The following is a 19,238-nucleotide window of genomic DNA, read 5'->3' on the forward strand; positions in this document are numbered from 1 at the left end:
AGAAGGAAGCAAGATCAGGAGGAAGCTCCCTGAGTATGAGAAAGGGTGTGTGGGTGTGTGTGGGTATGTGTGTGTGTGTACACGCTCGTGCGTGTTGTGGTGAGTCAAATGAATGAAGGTCTTGCTGAACTGGAACTGCAGCTATAGGGGGAGAAAGAAACTAAGAGAGCTGCAAGTAAAAAATGTCACTGTCCCGGAGTGAACTGACAGATTTAGAAATTTCAGATATAGCAGTCTAGAGCAATGTCAAAGCCCAAGGACTTGCCTTGAAAGTAGGTTTCTAAAAATTGGGTACTTTAATGCTTAAAATGAAAACCGATGAAAGTGTGAGGTCAAGGTGCTAGAGTGCTGAATGTTCCTCCATATTGACTTTGAAGTTAAAAATACTCTCAGAAGTTGGAAAGGAGTGGACATGTGAGCCGCATAGTTAATAAATAATCTGGAGGTGACAGGTAACAGCAACAAGGACTGACAGAAGCTACAGAACTTGCAAAAAGAAGAGATAGGCTTTCCTTTTGGTTAGAAAGCAGAGGTCTGCATTAGCAACATGGAAAGGCAGGACAAACACTTGGACCACCTCACAGAGTTATTCTGGGACTTATATAAAATAATGGATGTAAAAGTCCTCCCAAGAGTATAATGTATAATTAAATTATTATGTATAAAACTATATGTTTATATATATTAAAGCCTATCCACACACCTAAGACCTTATCAATCTTATATGCTATCAATACCACTTATTATTAAATATCAACAACTCTTGTAATGTCTCACATTTTACATTAAATTCTTAAAGCATTTCAAGCACACATTTGTGTATTTCCTCACAAAACTCCTGGGAGATAAATAGTGTAACTGTTATTATTCACAGACGACGAAACTGAAAAACAGAGACATTTAGTGATTTGGCTAAGGGCAATATCAGAGATGGAGCCAAGATTAAATTTGATGAGAAGAAGTTCTTCTAACTGCCGTGGGTCACGAGGCAGCTTTTCACCAGGTGTTCATTTGCTTCCTGTTTTCCCTACGTAAAACATCCAGGACACTTGTATACCTGATAACTCTCTGTTCCATATTTTTTTTCTTAACCACTGCTTGTTAGAATATTAGAACTCTGGGAGCTCAAAAGTATTGAATTTGCAAGGAGACTGTAACCTCTACAGCTAATTTCCTCTTCAAGGGTCCAAATGTTTACCTATTGATAAAATTATCTTCCAAACTGTTTCTTGGTAATAAAGACAAACCCACGGTTCTGTTCCTGAGAAATTTGTTCATCAAAAATGAACATAGAATCTTTTTTTTAACTGATTTTTCAGGAAAATATGATGCTGCTTTTAACATAAACATGCCTACTTTATGTTTAAAAAACTGGGATGTTTCACTACCAAGGGTATTTTTAGGCTAGCTCTTAAAGTAGATTTTTCAGTTGGAAGTTTCTCTCTTAGCTGAAGTTATGTTTCAATAATGATTGTATTTTCATGTTCATGCTTGCCTAATGATTATATTTTAAACTTCATGGGCCTCAGTTTCCTCATCTGTATAATATATGATCCCCAGGATTGATGAGATATAGTGTTTGAAAAGTGCCTCACACAATGTCCTGCATCTGTGAAGCATTCAATAAATAGTAAGGGTGATTTCAATCAGCCATCATTTGTTATTCTGCATTTAATCGCTAGAGTAATTCCTTCCTTTGTGTGAACTGTGTCACTAGGGTGATACCAACAAGAGGAAACAAACCATTGCAAACTTGAGTCTGAAACCACAGTGTAACTCAGAAGTTCACAAACTAATTACTTAAAACATGAAGCAGATAGGGAGTGATCTCTTTAAGCAAGATACAAAGAGAAAATATTTGGTAGATTCACCTACATTAATAGTGAGAACTTCTGTCCTTCAAAAAACACCAGAGGAAGTGAAAAGACAAATCACAGACCGGAGTATATATCATAACCCAATAGCATGAGTCAGGATTAATATCTGTATGACACTGGGCAACAGCAGGTAAACAGTCTTTAATAAGTACTGCTTTTACTTAAGAAAGGCACATTTTTTTTTTAGTTGTCTGTTTCACTACTACTTCTCTAACATTTCTCTGCATCTCAGTTCATGCACAATTAGAGCCTCACCATACAAGCACATGAATACCTGTCAAGGGTCGTCCATCTAGGACAGGGTTCCTCAGCAGCCTGCGTCTGTTCTGCTGCCCAGCTCGTGGCTTAGAGCTGGAGCTCCTTTCAGCCTCTTCTCATTCTCCCCTCTTCTAGCCTCTACCCAAGAGTGCACATGTATCCCCTCCTCCCCTCCCCTCCCTGCAGTGCTAGCAGGGTGAATGCCGAGGGGCTGCAGGTGGTGGATGGCCAGTATGGTACCAATGGAGGTAGAAACCAGACCTGCTGGGGCCAAGGGTCGTGCTGGGGAATGGGTAAGGGTAGGGGAGAAAAGAAGAGGGAGAGGAAGCTAAACTTAATCCAGGAATTTTGATGTTAAATTTCCCTTTGGAGCAGAAACCAATGCCTGTTGGAGGCACTGGAAACAAGCAAAATGGCAGCAGGTGCCAGCAGTGAAAGTGAACCCAGCTGCACTCTCAGGGACTAATTTGCCTCATCAAGGCCTCGTGCCTGCCTCAGCGTAAGAATGGGAATGAGGCCTAAATCGGCATAGTCTGCAATTCCTAACTTCTCTTCCTAAATTAAGCTTGGTGCAATAGATTTTGAACTTGCTGAATGGCCTTAATAATAAGGGAAACACTTGCATAGCACTTTCTCATGTGTTGAGCACTGTCCTAAGCACATGACACACATAAACTCATTTACTTCTCAATCCAACCCCTTAGAGCAGCAGTCCCCAACTTTTTGGCACCAGGGACTGGTTTCAGAGAAGACAATTTTTTCCACCTGGGGGAGGGGGCGGGGGCGAGTGAGAGGGCAAGGGGAACAGGAGGGGGTTGGGTGGGAGCTCAGGCAGTGATGCACAGCCCGGTTCCTAACAGGCCACATGGTTGGGGACCAGAGCCTTAGACAGTATCTATTATTAGATTGAACCATATGAAATTACCAACATTCAACCATTTTGGCCTACAAATGGCAACTATGTGTGGTTCAACCTGCATTTTGCATTTTACAGATGAAGAAAGGTTAGATGCGGAACACTTAAGTAACTTGCTAGAAAGTGGCAAACCTCAGCCCAGGCAATTGGGCTCCCGTTTCTGTGCTCATTACTAATCACTGAAATATCTGCCTCTCTACCATATTGAATTAAAATGGCAGAAATTCTTTCTTCCAACCTAAAAATTCTATTCACGAACCTCTGTTTTACCATTCCCAGTCTCCACACACCAATTTCTTCTTGATTTGCCTATTTCTTTTGAAATGATATCACTGCTCACTCAGTCCACTCACTGGAAATCTCACAATGGACTTTGATTTCTTACTTTATTTCTCAACCACCAGAATCCAAACCGTATTTACCAAATCTATCTCAGCAGGAGCTGCAGAATCACAGGGCATGAGAGCTGAAAGGAACTTTAGAGGTAATCTAGTCATTTTTCTAATGCAGACATGGTCACTTAGTGAGCTGGTAGCACCATCAGGACAAGAGCCTGTACTCCTGGGTTCTGGTCACTGCTCTTCTCCATCCACCTCAGTTCTCACGGTGGACAAATGCCATAGGTGATATCTCTTTGCTTCTCTGGAACTTCAGGACCAACTGTAACACTCTAACCCTCATACATGATAGTAGCTTGATTCCCTAAATGCTTACTCTTTTCCAATCACTCTTCTAAACAAAAGTGAATCAGCACAACTCCTCTATGGTACTTACTATTATAACCCCCCTTTAACAAATAGGAAACTACAGCACAGAGAGATTAAAGTGGTTTACCTAAGGTCACACATTTTGTAGCCTAGTGCTAGAGGCCATGCCCTAGATCACCTGGCCATACACCCTTCATCCCACCCTACCCTTTATTGGGCAAGCCTCAGCCTTATCTGCTTTGGGAAGTGGTTCCTAATTCTCTCCTCTTTCTGGGCTGAGTTGAAAGTCCTCTCTGCCAAACTCTCAGAGCTTCCATTCTCATCACATTTATGTAATTAACTACTTATTTGTCTGTTTTTTCCACTGGATTGTAAATGCTTTGAGGGCAGTGACTGTGTTTTACTCTTCTTAATATGCACAGGATTTGATACAATATCTGACACAGTAATCCCTGAATAAATACTTGTTGAATGAATGTATGAAAGAATGAAGGGCACCTAGCTAATCTACCTGTCTTCAATCTCTCCTTATTCCAATGATCTTCCATCTTGAAATAAGCTGGGGAAATTAGTGAGACATTTAATGTGCGAGGGCAACAGAGACAGGTGAGCCCTTCATTTGCCTTCCTTAGTAACCAAATATAAGCCTTTTGATTGTTACTCTGCAAATGTTTGGTCATGAACTTTTCACACTATTAACACAGTAATTTTTTTTCACCCATAGTCACTGTATCTAGGATCCAAATTAGTTTTAAATTTTGTATTTTGATTTTTGAGAGTGAAATATTTCCAAGAGGATGCATTCATTTGTTTTATTTTGCCTAACACATTAGAGCAGAAATTAGGTTCTTTCAAACAGGTTAGATAAGTATTTGACCTTAACACTGAGTGTCCTAGACAATTCATAGTCACAACGGGCTTCAGAAGTCTTTACAGTGATATATGTTTCAAATGACTTTATGCTTAATTGTGTTAGTTCTAACTGAGGTGTCCAAATTGCTACTGTGTCCCAATTTAAAATCATATGCAAATATAATAAATGATGTTGAATCAATTGGGAAAATATATTTTTATTTCTCACATTGTATAAAAAATTAATTCCAGATGGATATTATATCTTAGGATAAAAGGCAAAACAATACAGATTTTATTTATTCATAATCCTCCTGACTTACGAGTAGGCAAAAAACCCTGCTAGCTATAGAAGAATAATAATAGTAAGTTGAACTCTATTAAAATTAAGACTTTGTTTCCATCAAAAGAAAAAATTAAGCCAGTAAAAAGGCAAGCTATAGATTGGGAGAAGACATTCACAAAACATATATCCAACAAAGGAATTGTATCCAGAGTATACCCACAAATCACTATGAAAAAAGACAGATGATCCAACAGACCAACGGGCAAAGACTTGGGCACTTCACAACAGAAGTTATCCAAGAGGATGATAAATATATGAAAATGTGCTCTATCTTTTCAGGCATCAGAGAAATGTAAATAAAACCACTGTGCCTTACAACTACTCTCCCACCAAAATGGCTAAAATGAAAATGACAGAAAATAAGAAGTGTTGACAAGATGTGGAATGAGGGGAATTCTTGACTACTCTGCTTGGAGTAGAAACTGAACAATCACTTTGGAAAACTCTTTGGCATATTTTATTAAAGCTCTCTACACAGACTAATTTCACACCTAGGTATGCCCAACAGAAATGTGTACATATGTTCAACAAAAGACATCCACAAGAATGTTAATAGCAGCTCTGTTCCTAAGAACGTTGCAGTCTTCATCAACAGTAGAATGGATAAATAAAGTGTGGTATAGTCACACGACAGATTACCATACAGCAATGAGAATGAATAATCTACAAATACACACACAATCTGGATGAATTTTACAAACATAATGTTGAGCAAAGAAGCCAGACACAAAAACGTGTATACTATATGATTTCATTTATATAAACTCCAAAAGCTGGTGAAGCCAATCTATGTTTGAATTTAGCTAATCTATGACATAGAAGTCAGGTTACACTGGGGAGCAAGTGACTGGCCAGCAGCATGAAGGGGGATTATAGGGGGCTGATGATGTTTTTTCCTCTCTTTTTTGACCTGGAAGCTGGAATCTGAGAGATGCTTGAGTGTGTTAAACTTAAAGCATTTATGACGTATTTGCTTTTTCACAGGTATCTTATACTTAATAAATTATAATAATCACATGGGGAAGAAATTCTTGGTGAAGTCAGTAGTCATTACTTACATTCATTATTAATCCATACCTAAAATATATGTTTTTCTTTTCTTTCGTTTTCTTTTTTTTTTTTTTAGTACACAGAAAGTACTTTATATTATAGATAGTTTCATCACCATATTCCATTGTGATAAGGAAGAGTCGAGTATTAGTTTCCTGGTTGTAATGGGTCGAACTGGGTCCCCATCCCCCACTCCAAATTTTTATACTGACGTCCTGAACACCAACCAGAATCTCAAAACGTGACCTTATTCTGAAATATGATCCTTGGGGAGTCAGGATGAGGTCACACTGGAAGAGGGTGGGTCTCTAATCCAATATGAAGGGTGTCTTTATAAAAAGGAAATTTGGACACAGAGACATGCAAAGGAGGTGGATGATGTGAAGGCACAGGGAGAGGACAGCCATCTACAAGCCAAGAAAGAGACATCTGGAACATATCTTTCCCTCCAACCCTCCCAACACCTTGATCTCAGACACCTAGGTTAAAAAACTGTGAGACGAAACATTTTCTTCTGTTTAAGCCACCCAGTTCGTGGTACTTTTTTACAGCAGCCCCAGCTAACAAATACATTGGGAAGACTGACAAGTTAAGAAACTTGCCTATGAACACCCAGCCAGATGGTCAGAAGTGAAGGTAACATTAAAGGCTTTTCTGCATTGGGAACACCCACCTTCCCCACTCTGCTGCAATTGGCATCTCACACACTTGGCCAGGCTGCTCTAGGAAGTGGGAAACAATGGAAGTTGTTATGCAGGGGAATGGCATGATCCTTCCTCTGTTTTGGAACAATGGAATGTAAAATCCTAAGCATCCAAACAGCTCTATGGTGCCTGTGAGGAAGCCTCAGAAGGGATCTTTCCCTGACCTGGCAGGGGCCAGGATCTGGAGTACTTCAAGGAGATAAAACAGCTGGGTCCATTGTTCTTACAGCAGTGGTTTCCCATCTTGTTTTGGACATGATGTTTGTGAGAATCTGTTGAAATCTACAAATGCTCTCACCAGACGAATGCCCATACGCATTCAGATCAGGAGTATAGGTAAGGATTTTTAGGGCAAAGGATTGTTTTTAATATTGCCTCCAGAAATAAAGATGGCTAGCTAAAGATAATGGGTTTTCCGCTTGTCATCTTAGAGGAAGTCAGCAACTACGGACCAAACCTAAGGCAAGACTCAAAGGTATCATTCTGGAAACTTCTTCACAACTTCTTCACATTGGTTACCTTTGCTCTTCCCTTCTCACTTTTTCCTCAATAATTAGCAGGTAAATATTTAAAACACAAAGAGATTGTGGGTCTATCTTTATAGAAAAAAAAAGGAAAAGGACATTGGAGGATGCAAGCTCTACCTTAGGCATATTTGGGTAAAGAGGAGACCTGGGAGAGAATAATAACTAAGAGGAGGGGAGCACAGGCTAATTAATCCCCAGGACTTGTGATGAATAAAGTAGAACATTGTTCTCGTGAGAAGAATTATCATTATCATCTGTATGAAATTTTTGATATTTCATTTTAATTCCATTTCCCATCACACCCTTATCGGTGCTATGGGAAGTCAAGTTATTGAATGGGGCTGGTTAGAAGGGTAAATAAAGGGTAAATAAAGATATATAAACATTTTGTATTTATACATCGGGGATTGTTACTGAAAGATTTCACAAACTTCTAGGTTGTAAGTGGTCAAATATTGCTCAAAGAGTAGGGGGTACTAATGATTAAGGAACTTGTTCCCCATTATATTTGCAAAGCTAAACATTCTGTCTGGCATATGGTAAACAATAAATAATATGAATAAATATATAAATGAATGAAGTACAATGGTCATGAGATGTGCTGTCGTAAAATTTGATACTAGATGCACCCATTAAATAGATGTGGGACATGTTACTTTATGTCTTTGGGATCAGCTTTTCTATAAAAGGAGAGAATTGGACCAAATGTAGACATGGTACTCAAACATTCTACAATTTAGAGTGTGAACATACTTAGTTAAGACAAAGCTATTTGTAGTCACCACTATGTATTGTAGACAAGATGGTGTGATATATGTCAACAGATATAGTACGTCTAGGAGTTCAGGGAAGTCTAATTTGAGAAAATTTTGCTCTGTCCTAAAAGAAACTGAGACCTAAATTTACCTAAAGTGCAATCCTGTGATCAGCAATGCACTCAGCAGCACTTGCATAACTATTGCCTTGGGCAGAGCTGGACCAAAATAGTAGGAGGAAAAGAAGGAAAAGAAGCAATGTGTCACAGGTCTATTAAGGAGAAAGTTTTGGCAAGTACAAGTTGCTAAGAAAGAAGCAAACTGCTCATTTGGATGAGAGAAATTAATTTTTTCAAGCCATCAGAGATTTCTGCAGCTTTGAGAATAAGTTGATAAGTGGACCTCAATGCCCGAAAGCTCTTTGGTAAGACAACACGTGTCCATCTTTTAGATTATGTGCTTAGCTTCAGGGCAGATATGTCCTGAAGGTCCTTTGTAAACAAAATGCAATTGAAAGAAGATTCAATTCAGAATAAGACAATAGTTACAATGCAAAATAAATAAAAATACAGACTGACATAAAGTTGATTTTATGAATATTTATTAATATTTATCAGAAACAAATATTAATTTACATGGACAGTTTCTCTTAAGATTTAGAAAAGTAGCTCTTGGTTTTTATTAAGTGAATACTGTCCATCTTTAAGATGCTTTTATTACTGGCTAAAACTATGTTACTGCTATCCACATACCTTTTATTATTAAATATCCTTTATTGAAAATAATAAGGAAAAATCTTTAATACATGCACATACACTGAATTGTTACAGCTTTTTAAATTCAGTTTGTCCAATTCTCTGGGAAGATTCCTTTGGTTTCTTGACAGTACTGTGCATTGGTGGATCTAACTCAGCTTAAAGTGTTTAAGTGGTTTTGAGTATGTTGAGACCAGACACATAATGGTCTTCCTAATGTCCAAGGATCTTGCTCTGAAGAGTATCCAGGGTTTTTGCTGACTTTCATGGAATGTTTCTTCTCAATCACCTGCGATAAACAGTGCACTATTTTTCTAAAATGACCTAAAATGTGGAGTGTTTTCACAATGACTTTTTCTCATTTCTTGGCTCAGGAAATATTATTCTTGCCTCCTGTGGTCATCCTGTTCTTTACCAGTGACTACTACCGACCCAACAAACTCTTCAGCTGAGGTAGAAGGATGAGTAAGTGAGTTAGAGAGGCCATATTTTTGCCTTTTCTACACAAATTCACAGAGAAGAGTGTTTGCTTTCCCTTCCTCCCTTCAAGTGTGTACTTTGATGTTTTGGGCCATCTCTGGAGAAGCCTGGGAAGTTAAAAGGCCTTAAAAGCAAGATAATAGCATGTCCAAAAGCCATAGAGGATACATATTATCAACTGCAGCTTGAAAATGCTTTTTCTGGACTGCAGAGGTTAAGGATACAAAATTATGTAGGATTTTTAAATAAACTATAAAACAATAAACCAATGTTATTCTTAGGATTTGACAACTATAGTAAGACTAATTTTTTTTTTACTGTTTTCTTAATCACATTTTTGGCTACACAAAAAAATATGTAACGTTCCTTCCTTAAATACAGGTGCTGAAAAAAGTGGGAAAATGTCTATTAACTGGAGATCTCACTGGAAACCAGTTCTCTTTTTAAAGCTAGGTCTCTCACAGAAATATCCTAATGGCTCTGGTGAGCAACGTGCCCCATATTCCATACTATTTGAGCCCGAACAACAGTCCCATCCGAAAAGGTTTCATGAGAGCAGTGACAGGGCTAAGCATCAAGCCTTGAGTATCTTATTTTCTGATTCTACATCCCATAGAAATACCTGGACCAGCTGTTCCCAAATTTTGCACCTATGCTGGGCTGGCTACTTGTGAAACATCTGGGGATCCTGGTTCAGTAGGCGTGGGGTGGGAATAAAGTGTATTTCTGTCACCCCAAATTAAGACTGTCACCCTTTTAAACCATCACTCTTCACACACACACACAAGCGTGCATTAATAAAAAATACATTTGCCTCATTAATGAAGTAAAAATCAGAGGTAATTACTCACAGGAAATCTATTCTGTTCAGAGGCAGCAGGATAAAAAAGCTAAATAATATTAGATTTAGTTATGCCGTCTATTTGTTGAGGCTGTAGTTATATTTATCTGAGTATTCATCCTTTCTATATAAGTTCAAATGTTTGCATAACATTTAAAAGCTACCACTTTCAAGACTGTCTTCTGCTCTTTAGATGGGCATGTAACATTAGCTACACTAATCAACAAAAACTGGCATTTTTGTGACTCCAATGCCAATGTTTTATTTTATTTGTTAAATTAATATTATTTTCAATCAACAAATCATAATTACCTTTATGGGGTACAATGCAATGTTTTGATATATGTATATAACGTGGGATGATTAAATAAAGCTAATTAATATATCCATCACTTCACTTACTACTTTTGTGGTGACACATTTGAAATGTACTTAGTAATTTTGAAGTATACAATATATTATTATTGACTATAGTCACACAGCTATGCAATAGATCTCAAAACCTATTCCTTCCACCTAACTGAAACTTTGGACCCTTCAGCCAACAACTTCCCTACTCCCTTCAACTTCTGATAACCACCATTCTATTAAATATTTTCTACTTCTGTGAATTCAACTTTTTTAGATTCCGCTTACAATTGAGATCATATGGTATTTATCTTTTCCGCCTGAATGCCAATAATGTTTGAGGAGCTACTAGGAAGTCAATTTACCTATTTGATTTCTACTCCCTAACATATAAAACAAATGAAAAACAAAAAAATTAGGATTACCTGTGGCTGGTGAGTTTAATAGCCTAGAGCAGGGGTCAGCAAACATTTTCTGTAAAAGGCCAGATGGTAAATATATTAGGCTTTGGAGGTCACAATAATTCATTCATTAGAGCACTAAAGCAGCCATAGACAATATGACTAGATGAATGACATTGGCTGATTTCTGATAAAACTTTATTTATAGAGATTGAAATTTGGATTTCATATAATTTTCCCATGTCACAGAATATTATTGTCCTTTTGATTTTTTTTCAACCATTTAAAAATATAAGAACCACTCTTAGTTTAAGAGATATACCAAAAGGCAGGGGCCAGATTTGACCCTTGGGTGCCAACCCCTGGGATAGAGCACAGAGCTGACGAAGCCATGGAAAGAGTCCATAGCTGCGTGAACCTGTTTCTTCTGTTATGCTCTATCGCATTGTTCTTTGGTTGTAGGTAGCATTTCCTGCCACCGCCAACCAACATGTAAGCAACATGCATGGGAACCAGGAAAGAGGATGTGTGAGACTCCCTGCAAAATCATTGTTCCTACATGGAAGGGGAAAATGCATTTGTATAGGCAATAGGTTTCTTAGGCCTAACTAAGATGACTGCTGCAAGGGTTTTTCTGTCCCGGCCCCCCAGATAGCTGGCCTTCTGGGCAAGCATGAGTCAGGATACTTATGTAACCAAGGTGTTATCTCCTATGTGAACCCAGGTGATCATGCTTTCCCATGGCATGTTGCCACTATCATTCAGAGCCATATATAAGCACTTGCCATGATCTCGGCCATGCTTTTTACCACTGCTGTATCCCCTCGACAAAGAGCACGTCTCACCTGCCTGCTGCTATTAGCCTTTTCTTCCAATTTCGGAAGCCTGTGCTGGAGCACCGGCTAGTCAGTCGTAGAGCTCCTCCTCACACTACAGATGCCCTATGTAGTCACACGGTGTTGCCCTGCAGGGGAGAGCTTCCAAACATCAGATAAGGTCCAGATCTCCCACAGAATATGACAGGCCCTGTAACATTTTCCCTACTATTTATGCTTTGGGTTCCTTCTGGGCAAATCTAAGCTGGACAGAATGTACCTTAGTGAGATCCTGCATAGCCTTGCCAGGAAAGTAAAAATTAACAACAAACAACATAAATTTTGCTTTTAGTCAGACTGCAGATCTTGTTTGTGAATGTCTCTTATCCATACAGCAGAAATGGTTTCATCATCAACTTAATGCCTATTAACAGAGTCAATTCCAGTCTCCTGCTTTTCCCCAACTAAACAGCATTAAAGAGATGAGAGAAGCTTATGGTTAATAGAGAGCTGCAGATGTTAAAAGGTTTAATCTATTAATATAGGGCAGCATTTCCCAAAGCGTGTTATGCTCAATGCTGACTCTGTTAGATGTTCTACCGGAAAAGCATTTCAAGGTCAAATAAGTTAGGGAAATGTGGTATAAAATATCCCTCCTTTCTTGATGATTCTTAACATGCATTGGTATATTAAAGGCTCTGAGGATTCCTTCAATAAAACTGCTTAACTAGGTTAAACCAAGTGTTTCTGAAAGTTATACGATCAGGAAAGCTTTTCTATCCTTCACTAAACTGTTAATATCCCAAGAAACTAATGATCCACAGCCTACATTTTTGGAAATACTGCAGTAGACAAGACAGAAGAATGAAAAGGTTTTAAGCAGGGGAGTCAATTATGTTTTAGAACAATCACTTGGGGGAGGATCAGACCTTTCTCCCCCAGTTTTTCTCATTTTAGAAATTACACCCTATGCCATCCACGTACTGAAGTCAGAAAAACAGCAGCTATATCTGTTGTAGTGATAACTTTCTAAAAAAATTATAAAAGGCAAGCATGGTTTAAAAAATAATTCAAACAGTTCAGAGGATAAAGCAAATATCTCCTTCCTCCTTTCTCTCACTCCTATCGCAGCAGCTGGTATACCTACCAGAGGTCCTAACTGCAGTTACTAGTTTTTGTTTTATTTTTCCCGTTCTTCTTATGGCAACTTTACATTGTATGCATGTGAGCCTGTTGTTTTGAATTAGAAACATTCAGCAGTATCTATTAAAGGAATTCATTCTCACACTTCTTTCTGCTTTATCCCTCCCATATCCAATCAATCCCCAAGCTGTATCAAATCCAGCGTTCAAGTCTGTGCAATTCTCTCCCTCTTCCTTGTCGGTACTCTGGCCTGCACTCTGTCCTAACTGGTCCTGCTTCCGATTCGTTATCCCTCCAGTCCATTCTCCTTATTGTGTCCGTAAAGATTTCCTTAAAATAGAAATTAGGCCAGTCTCTGGCTTAAAAGCCTTCAGTGGCTTCCCACTAAAATCAAATTCGAAATCTTTTATCAAGACCTGTGAAGTGTGGCATGAGCAGCCACCTGCCCCCACACTGGTGTCCCGTCTCTCAGAGGCTTCCTCACCAAATTCCAGCCACATCAGTGCCTTCTTTCTGTCCCTAAACACCTCCAGCTTTTTCTCTCCGTAGGGCCTTCCCATGTACAGTTTTCTCTGCCCAAATCGCTTTTTCCTCTTTTATTTTTGATCAAGTTCACTCCTATGTTCTTTCAAATATCAATTTCAATCATTTTTTTCTCACAGAGCCCTTCCCAGAGCACCCAACTGAGTCAGTGCCCTTGTTTTTTTCTCATAGCATTCTGTTCTTCACACTACTTCCCGAAATTTGCTATTATGTGTTTATTTTATAAGTGTAAGTTCCAAGAGGATAGGGAACACATCTGCTTTGTTCACCACTAAATGTGGGGAAAATTGGCATGGTGTCTGGTCACAGAATGGGCTTAATAATTTTTTATTACATGAATATAGCTAGCCAGTGGGAATTTCTCTTACAGTTTTATCTCCTGCCTTTTCCTTACCTAAAACATTAGCTCCATCCAGATTTTCCTTTTTCACACACTTATCACCCAAAGTCTCATTCGTTCATCTCTGTTAGGACCAGAACTTTCAGGGCCATCTCATAAACCTTTTCTCCTATGCTTCCCTCAGCATTTCAGCATTTTATTCTCTTCTTGGAAACTCATTGCACTTATTTTCTGCACTACTCACTTGGTGTCCAATCTTCTATTGCCTTGTAACAACGTGCTAGCTGTTGTAAATTAATGCCTTATATTCACACATTTTGTCTTGCTAATGATGTCCATAAGTTTACTGAATGCAGGACCCAGTACTCTGTACCCTGACACACACAACATGCCCCTGCATAGTGTACTTTCTCCACCCACCCCATTATAAGTGTCCCCATTATAAGACCCTAATATGGGAATTTGATCCATTTCCTCTTATTCTATTTTCTTCCTCAAGGGTTCTGAGTGTGTTGTCATCATGCTGGGAAGGACAGCTGGGATAAAGATAAGTTCTGAGGTCACAGAGAAGCAGTTAAGGGAGGAGTCTTGGGACAGAGGACTTGCCTGTTTTCTCCATTCCTCTTTAACAGGCACCAGAGTTACAAAAGGTGAGTAGGTGTACTTGGTAAGGAACTAGGTGTACTTTACATTTGATTAGGCATTTCCTAGAATATTTAGAAGGGTGACTTGATCAAGATTTTGAACAAGTGGATTTTTAAAATTAAATGAAACAAGATTACCTCCTCAAAAAGTTTTCAATTATTGGCTCGATTTCTCATTCTTCAATTTTTGGCTGAATTAGACCCAAACATTAATTTAATTCAGGAAGTGTCTTTGGGATCTGAAACGTTATTCTGTACTTTTAGTCACCAGTTCTGATCTTGTCCAAATAATGATATTTAAGGAATATTTAAAATACTGAACACCTTAGCTACCTTTTATTTTATTTTTATTTTTTCACCAAAATATAAGAGCTATAAAGCCTCTGCAACCTTTTAAATACGTTCAACCAACTTTCCTCAAGCTACTTCTGAAAAATGGAGTACAAAGGGTAAGCCAGTGACAATACCATCTTTGTTAGCATAGAACTATTCATCAGCAGACATTTTTACAATTATCTTTTTACTCAGAGATAATACAACTTTTAAGATAAGTAGCAAAGAAGACATCATCTGTTGTTTTTATCTTGTCAATGGGGAGACTGAGATATAGAGAGGTTTAATGACATGTCCAAGGGCACCTAAGTAAGCAGCAGTTAGATTCCAGGTTTGCGCTGGAGAACTCACCTTAAATGTAGGATTGCTATAAAAGTACGCTGTTATTTAGTAAGTACTAGTGCAAGGTTGTCAATCTGGGCTCAGGACATAATTTGCAGGGCTCAGTGCAAAATGAAGATTCAGAGCCTCTTGACTGAAAATTATTAAGCCAGCTGATGGTGAGAGCAGGGCATTAAACTAAATGCAGGGCCCTTCTAAGTGCAAGGCCCTGTGCAACCGCACAGTTTGCATTTCCATGAAACCGGCCCTGCCTAGGGTCTGTGGAAGCCTAGGAATGTGGGAGGTTGGGCATCAAGAAGGTCGAGGTCGTGAACTCCTGAAATCACAGGCAGAATTCTGTGTTCATGAGAATGTGTTTGTTTTTCATATTTTATAGCTTTTATTGAATTCTCAAAGCAGTCTGTTAACCTCTTCAAGAGTAATAAATGTTCTCAGAGAGGCCACATGTCAGAATATATTGGCAGAAACAAGCATGCTGGTGGCCACTGTGCATGATCTTTCAGAAGACTATATTTATAAATAAGTTTTCATGAGTGCATGGGAATTAATACAAAAACAAGGAATTCTTAAAGCTGACCAGATGTTGCCAGAAACAAATGCACTCGAGAATGCATCTTCACGAGATAGGAAAGCAAACGGTGATATGGTCAAGATGACCATTTTCTTTATGAACATCACAGTGATACTCAAATATGAGCTATTTTATTTATTTTCACCCCCTTAAAGGAAACTTTTCCCTCTTCTTCTGTAATTGGATGTTACATTTAGCCTCCATTAGGGAAAGTATATTAAGTATATTTTCATTTACTTTTCTTTTTTTTTTTTTTTGGAGACAGAGTCTCACTCTGTTGTCCCCTGCTAGAGTGCCATGGTGTCATCATAACTCACTGCAACCTCAAACTCCTGGGCTCAAGTAGCTGGTACTACAGGTGAGTGCCACCTTGCTCAGCTAATTTTTCTAATTTTTGTATTTTTTGTAGAGCCAGGGTCTTGTTCTTGCTCAGGCTGGTCTTCAACTCCTGACCTCAAGCGATCCTCCCACCTCGGCCTCCCACAGTACTAGGATTACAGGTGTGAGCCCTTGCGCCCGGCCTCTCATTTACTTGTAATTTCTCCAATAGCTGTAACATCGAACAACTCATGGTGATTTACATCTGTTGCATAGACAACTATAGCCCGATGTTAGAATCGAGGTAAGGTAGGAATTTGTTAATTAGAGCAGGTGCAGAATATGCCCTCAGAAATAGGAAAAGAGTACTATAAAGACTGGATCCTGAGAAATACTACAGATGAAATGTTACAACACTTGAGTCTGGCTGGTACCCACCTTGTGGCCATCTCTTAGAAATCTCACACACAAATAGCCCTAAATGGGAATTTTGCTGAAACACCTGCTCTTGCAGTTTAGGTGGCAGTCTTGCATTTTTATTTACTCCCTTGTTCTGCTTTACAACTTTTAGACTAAATACGCCCCTCAGTCAAATCTCCAACTCATATTATGGCGATATAGACAGACGGGTAATTGAAACCACAGGGTAATTCTCAAATTTCCATTTACAGAGTGTCAAACTTCTCTCTATACAGCCTCCAACGAGCAGAAAATCACGATCCACTTGAGTTTCCTGGTCCCTTTGCACACGCTGTCTTTGCTCATCGCACCATGGGGCACTCTACATAACGCAATGAGTGGCCCAACTCTTGCAGATCCAATGACAACCTTGTTTTCACACACCAGTAACTCATGCATGTAAGAAAAAGCGTTCATCGTCCTACCCACTTCCAGAGGAGAAGGAGGCTGGCAGGTGGGACGCATTCCTCTGATTTTTCTAGGTTAAGGTTGGGCACGAATTGTTTTAATAAACTGCAACTGCCGCGAGGGTAATCTTACTCACTGGGGGTGTGAGCAGCCTTCCCCACAAGCCATGTACTCCAGTTGGAGTCTTCTGGCACCTGCCGCCCTGCTCTCTCCCCGATGCCCAAGCCGCAGGAAGAGGTCAAAAACTTCCCACGGGGGCCGCCCCAGCCTCTTTCAGCTTCTGGTTTAAGACCCGGGCGAGGCCCAAGTGGGAGGGTTCGGACGTGTACGGCCTGGGGTGGGGCTAGGGGCGTACCAGGACGCGCGCCGGGGGCCTGAGAAGCACGCCCCTGCTGTTCCCGGGAACAGGAAGGGGACCCGAAGGCCGCCGCTGTTCCACACGTGGCCCTGGCGTTTGCGCGCTCTCTCCAGGAATAGCCCCAGAGGCCAAGAAGGCCTCGGCGGCTCACGGCCCCGAGCCTCTCTCCCTCGGTCCCCAGCCACCACGGCGGTGCCCCCACGTTAACCTTCTCCGGTCCTTCCCGGCTCGTTGCCCTTCCCAGCCCCTGCGCGCCCCACCTTGGAGGGCTCCGCCGACGCCAAACGTGCCTAAGCGGCCGGTGACGACGGGGGTGCAGCCGGGGCAGCTGTAGCGGGTAAAGCTTCGGCCAGTGCTTCTCTCCTCCCACCCGGCCTCACACCCACCGTCCTGCAGGTCCCGCAGGGCCCCGCCCCTCCCTGCGAACCCGGCCGAGCCCTCCCTCCCGGGCCACCCCCAGCCCGGTCTTTGCCTTCGGAGCGCGTGGGCTCTGCGAACCGCAGGGCTGGGGACCCTGGAATACCTGCTCCTCCAGCACGGGGATGGGGTTCAACTAGTGGTCCTCTAAATCCCGGTCCTTCCCCGAGGCTACGGGAAGTGCTCCAGCCACAAGGAAACTGCTCTGGTCTTTCGGCTCCCAAACGTGACACTCTATATATCCGGCTGGGAGACTGGGTGTGGGGCGGGAGGAAACCACCCTCCCTCCGACCTTCCCCGCCGCCGCGGCCTCAGCGTTGGGCGCGGAGCCGGCGGCAGCCTCAGCCCCGGGCGGGAGGAGGGCAAGGGGCCAACGAGGGCCCTACAGGCCGCGGGGCGATCGCATCGTGGGCAGGGCGGCCGCGCGCGCTGGCACGCCCCGCGGCTTCCATTCATTCAGCGCCAGGCTGATCCACTCGCTCATGGCTCTTGGATCTCTGTGGGTTTTTTGCTTTTTGTTTTGTTTTAATCATTTTTTAATCAGTGGGTGAGAGGAAAGGCAGCTGGAAAGGCGCCCCTCTCTGTCCGGAAAAGGAGCGCTCCCACGCTTTTGAGAAAGAGGGGAGGGAGGGAGAGAGACCGAGACACACAGAAGGAGAAAGAGACAGAGACAGAGGGGAGGGAGGGGAGAGAAAGAGGAGAGAGTAGCGGTGAGCGAACAGAGAGAAAGCTGAGACTGACAGGTTCTGGTCCGAACGTTTGGAGGACTCACCTTTCCCTACCCACCCTAGCAGAACAGGCCGCCCCCAAATCCCAGTTTCCTCAGCTCGTCTACACTGCATATCCCGTGGGAGGGATGCTCTTGTATCTGCTCCAGACGCTGCGGAGGCGCCCTGCGATGACCCATAAGCGTAGTGGCTTTTTAAAACCCAGGGGCGGAGGTTTGGAGGTGGTGAGGAGGACTCGTGGCGCAGTTTGCTCCCACCCCGGGTTTGGAGGGCAGAACTCTGGCCCTGCTCGCGGGAGGTGGGGTCGGGGTTGGGGGTTGGGGTTAGGAGGTGGGAGACTAGAAAGGATCTGAGACGCGAGCTACAGCAACCGGCCAGCTGTGCCCAGCAGCCGTTCTCTGGATTTAAAAGAAAAAAAAAGTGTTTCATTTCTTAGCCTGGTAGTTTTTTGGGATTTGGTCATTGTTAAATTTCAAACGGAAAGACGAGCTATCAGGGAAGACTTGTGGAGGGATGGACAGGCACGTGAGTGCAGCCCTTGCCCTCAACCAGGAAGCGCTGAAAACGAGCAACGCCCATCCTAATTCCCTGGACAATGTGGAAGGTAAATTTCCGAAAAAAAATATGCTGTGTTAAGAAAAATCAAAAGGAATATTGCCCTATACGCTGTTCTCATTCTCCTAGGTACAATTGACAGGCAATAAAAAAAAGAAAATTTGATTGATGAAAGTTAGAAAAAATGAAATGAGCGATTTCATGCATTAAAAAAAAAAATCACATCCATTTTGAATTCTCTGCTCCTGGACTCTTTGTAATTAAATGTGTTAAGTAAAGTGTAGCCTGAAGACATTGTTACTGATTTCCTCTGATGACTACCTGAAAGCAAGAAAAAAAATGTTAGTACCAAATAAATACACAGAACTCTTTGTTACGCCTCCCCCCATTCAAGAATAAATCTGAATTTGTCCTCAAAACGTATGTGATAGTACTTGAAATGATACT

At 41.2% G+C, this 19,238-nt stretch overlaps 1 protein-coding gene across 1 annotated transcript in view; it reads right to left on the bottom strand.

The window, feature by feature from the left end:
• The window catches only part of FAR2 (fatty acyl CoA reductase 2), a 142,962-nt gene extending 125,149 nt beyond the window's left edge, over window positions 1-17,813 (bottom strand). Inside the window, exon 1 of the mRNA XM_012641032.1 lies at window positions 17,615-17,813. The gene's annotated coding sequence lies outside the window, so the exon portion shown is untranslated. The remainder of the gene's footprint in view (window positions 1-17,614) is intronic.
• Window positions 17,814-19,238: the final 1,425 nt, after the last annotated feature.

Source organism: Propithecus coquereli, unplaced genomic scaffold, assembly GCF_000956105.1.
Source record: "Propithecus coquereli isolate 6110/MARCELLA unplaced genomic scaffold, Pcoq_1.0 Scaffold16, whole genome shotgun sequence".
NCBI classification, from domain to species: domain Eukaryota; kingdom Metazoa; phylum Chordata; class Mammalia; order Primates; family Indriidae; genus Propithecus; species Propithecus coquereli.